Genomic DNA, 4,676 nt, shown 5'->3' on the forward strand with positions numbered 1-4,676 from the left:
ATAATATTAATTAATTAAAATATCAAAAAAATGTATAGAAATAATTTGTGGTGATCCTTAAACCTTACCTACAATTCTTATAAATTTTTGAAATACTATGCCGGCCATTAATAACTATCACACAGTTAGTAGATACAAAAACAAAATAAATTCCTATAAAATCAAATTCATCATTTATAAAATTAAATATCAAATCTACTATTTTACGAAATGAAGAAGAAGGAAAAAAAAATGAAATTAAAGAAAATGACATATCAAAAACTAGTAGATATGATTCCTAATTTAAGCAATCCAAAAAAGTTTTAAAATAAAATGGAGCGTGTTATCACGCACCTTCACATACCCTTAAAACACGACTAGAAGGAGAGTCAAATTGAAAAAATTACCAAATTGTGTTGTGACCTTGAAATAAAAATTATTCAACTTTTCTAAAACTTTGACATTCTCTCCTTCCTTCTTCGAACATTTTTAAAAAGAGAGAGAGAGAGAGAGAGAGAGAGAGAGACTTTGTAAAACCCAGACGATGATCATCATGATGAACAACATGTCCTTGTGTTCTCTTTGTTAAAATCATTCTCTTTCTCGTTCTTTTTTTTTTTTCTTCCTTAGAATCCATAATCCTCTGTTTTGGTCTCTGTTCTGGGATCTCTGTTTTTGGAGATTGATCTCAAATCCAGAGAAGAGAAAAAAGTTTTAATTTTTATTTCAGATTTATCTCGAAATCTTTTTGCTTTTTTGTTTCCAGCTATTATTTTCACAAATCTCGACATAACTCATCTCGATTTCACAAAATCCTTGTCTCCAAATCCAACTTTTTATTCCCCAAATCCATTTTTTTTGTGCTTTTGATTTTGAGATCAGTTATGGGTTGTGCGAGTTCCAAGCATCGTAGTAAGCGTTGTGTTCATTGCCAGCGAGGGTATTCTCCGGTAAACGTACCGAGAAGCCACTCTGTGCATCACCAACCACAAAACTCTGAAGATAGCAGCTGTCACATGGTGGCTCTAAGTTCCTCTAGCCTCGGATCTCTCAAGCTATGCGATTCTTCTTTTGGGCTTAATCACAAACACTTGGCAGACTTGAGCGATAAGCTTGTTTCCGATGAATCTGCGAAAACGGGTAATGGGTTTGGTTCAAATGTGGTCAGAGAGAAGTCTGATAAGGAGAAAATGAATTTGGAATTGCAGGCTAAGCTTATGGAGGCAAAGGTTTGGTCAAGTATGATGAATGAGAAGATCCCAAAGGTTGTGCCGAAGACACCGATTGAGACGCCTCCAGGGGAGCCTGAAACGATTAATACATGGGAAATGATGGATGGGCTTGAAGACAATCTTAGTCCTTTACGATCACCAAATCATGTGAGGAGCTTTTCGTTTAATGTTTCACGTAATGGTGGTGATTGCGAACATGCTAAGTCGAATGGTAATGGTGAGACGCTTTGGCTTCAAATGGAGGAAGCAGAAGGGTTTGAAGATTTTGATCCTGAGATCATTTCTTCGTTTAGGAAATCGCTTCAAGAACTTCCTTCTGATCATCCGTTTCACATTTCGGTTCACGATTTCAGATTGAATCCAAGTTTTAGTTTCTCTGTTGATGAAAAGGAGGAGTCTTTGGATGAAACAAGAGAATGTGTTGTTGCTAAAGAGAAAGTGACACTTTACTTCACAAGTCTTAGAGGTATAAGGAAGACATATGAGGAAAGCTGCGATGTCCGGGTTATACTAAAAAGTCTTGGGATTAGAGTGGATGAGCGAGATGTATCGATGCATTCGGGTTTCAAGGAGGAGTTGAAGGAGCTGCTAGGGGATAAGTTCAACAATGGCGTTGGGATCACATTGCCTAGAGTTTTCTTGGGGAGGAAGTATCTTGGTGGAGCAGAGGAGATTCGAAAGTTGAATGAAGATGGGAAGTTGGAGAAGCTTCTTGAAAGCTGCGAGAGGCTGGAAGAAAACCAAAATGGTAATGGTCAAGAATGCGAGGCTTGTGGAGATGTAAGGTTTGTGCCGTGTGAGACATGTTCAGGGAGCTGCAAAGTGTACTATGAATATGAAGATGAAGACAATGAGGATGAAGAAGAGGATGATGATGAAAGTGTAAAGGAAGAGAGAGAGTATGGGTTTCAAACATGTCCTGATTGTAATGAGAATGGTCTTGTTAGATGTCCTGTTTGTTGTGATTAGTTTACATACATACATAAAAAAAAAAAGGGAACCTTAAATTTATGTTTGTTTTACAAAATTTGTGTTTTGAGTGATTGAGAGTTTAATTTTCTTGCCTCTAAAGATTTTGTTGTACATAAAGAGGTTTTTGATTCAGAAAGTGTCAAATTTAAATTCAGGATGTGTTGTTGTTGTCGTCGTCTATTCTTTGACATTCTAGTCATGCTTTTACATCTATGTTTGACTCATATATTTAAAAGGTGAGTGTATTTGTCAGCTAACAAAATATGACCGGAGAAAAAGGAGAATTTGTCAAAATTCTAGAGCTTTTCTTTTTGTCGATACGTCAGACTCTTCTTATATGATGTTCCCTTTTTAATTGTTATATAAAGCATAGTTGAGAGACATGGAGGAACAAAAAGTGTATTTGTTCAGGGTAAACCGCAATGTGAAGATTATATTTAAGTAAATGCAATTTTCTGATTCCACCTTGGAATTAAATTAAATGTACTGTACTAGTTTATAAAATACATTTATTGAATATATATTTGATATGCGTCAAATATATACTAATATATATTTGATATGTATTAACATTTTTTAAATTTCCAGAAATTTTTAGAAAAAAAAAGAAAATTTTAAATTTATGGAAATAAAAGAACTATGCACAATATCCCACATCGGCTAGAAATTTTTTATACAATGGTTCAGAACCAGTATAAATAAGATTAATATGTTTCCAACAACGAATGAGCAGGAAATCTTGATTTATCAGCCGTTCAAGTTTAAAAGTATATTCGGTTTGATCCGGTTTTTTATTTGATCAAATTAAAACTTTAAAAAGTTTCAAAAAAATATATTACAATATTTAAAATTTTTAAAAGTTTAAATATTATAAATACTGAAACTTTTAAAAGTTCTTAGCTTTTACAAAGTTTTTAAATATTATAAGTTTAAAATTTTAAACTATTATAAATATTGAAAATTTTTAGAAGGTTCAAATCTATCTTATTTTTTATTTTTATGAGAAAAGAAATGATTTTGTTCTTGGAGTTTACTGGGTTAACAAGTTGTGTGGTACTCTAAAAAAAAATTTCAGTGGAAGAATGTGAAGAAGTTGACGAGGAAGAAGAACAAAAAGAGTATAACGAAGAACCAAACGGTAAATGTAACGATGACAATTACCACGACATTTGACAAAGAAAATGACAAGAAAAACAATATGAAAAATAAGAAAACATTGAATAAAAAACACGTAAACATAGGTGGTAGCGATCATGATGATAAAAATTTTTCGTTTTCCTGGTGGTCCAAGATATGGTTTATGATATGTGAGATCATTATTTTGATTCGTCTCGCCTGGATGTCGAGTTAAATTCATGATTTTTTTATCAGATTTGATTTTATGATACAATTGATTTTTCTATTTTATAAAATTGTGTATCTGAAAAGTTGACTGCTTCATTTATAGATATGCAAAACTCTTGTGTTCTATTGAATATTTATTTTAAACACATTGACTTTTTTTATTTATTTAATATACATAGTTATTTATGCATATTGATTTTTTTTATTTAATATACAAGGTAAGTAGGTGAGGTATGTGCTTCACACTCTGAACAGTGTGGACATTAGGTCCGAATGGTAACCGCGGATTTAGTTGTGCGGGACAAAAAATTTGATAGTGCGGTACGGTTCAACTGCGGTACGTGCGGGACAAATATATTTGCGGGACAAGTGCGGTTATTCCAAAATAAGCGGTACAAAATAATGTTTGATCGGTGAAAAAAATTTGTGGTGCGGATTTCATATTATTTTATTAATAACTAGTATAATTATCTATTTTTATTTTTATTAACAAATAAATTTTTAATTTCTGAATTTTAAATACCATTATGAATTTTAATGAAGATGTACAATAGATTTTGTCCAATAGAAAAAAGAAAGAGAAAAATGTTTTAAAAAAAAGTGAGAGAATAATTATATTTATAACATGTTGAGGGTGAGAATATTATTCTTATAACATGTTTTTAACAAAAATTAGTACGCCATAATATCACATATTTTCAATGTTTATCTAATACTAAAATAAAATAAAATACAGTATTATTGTTATATTGTTTGATAGGATAGAAGAAATATTAGCTAGATAAAAATATATTTGTGGAAGAAATAATAATACATCTATAATACACTATATTTTAATTATTAAAAAAAGAACTGTTGCGTATTTGATCGGACCGCTGGTTAAAAACAAATTCATTCTAAAAAAGCGGTCTAAAGCCATTTTCTACTTACAAAACCGCAGTATGTCACTTTTTGCTTTCGGTACAAAACTACAAATTTATTAAACAAAATTGTTGATTGGTGTTCATGTGCGTTTTTCAAAAAAAAAAATGAATTCCGCAAAAGATAAGTCTCCAATCACAGCCATTATTTAAAAATGAGTAGTTAAAAGAAAATTGAGCTTTGGATTTTGGTGTTGATGGTAACTAAAAATGGGGTGCCGTCCTAGAC

General features: G+C 31.7%; 1 pseudogene across 1 annotated transcript; it reads left to right on the forward strand.

Annotated features, from left to right (window-relative positions):
* Window positions 1-342: 342 nt before the first annotated feature.
* On the forward strand, window positions 343-2,282 carry LOC104790522 (uncharacterized protein At3g28850 pseudogene; annotated as a pseudogene). Its single transcript, XR_015559405.1, has one exon. The product of XR_015559405.1 is annotated as an uncharacterized protein At3g28850 pseudogene (transcript).
* Window positions 2,283-4,676: the final 2,394 nt, after the last annotated feature.

This window comes from Camelina sativa, chromosome 6 (assembly GCF_030686135.1).
Source record: "Camelina sativa cultivar CO46 ecotype springtype chromosome 6, ASM3068613v1".
In the NCBI taxonomy this organism is placed as follows: Eukaryota; Viridiplantae; Streptophyta; class Magnoliopsida; order Brassicales; family Brassicaceae; genus Camelina; species Camelina sativa.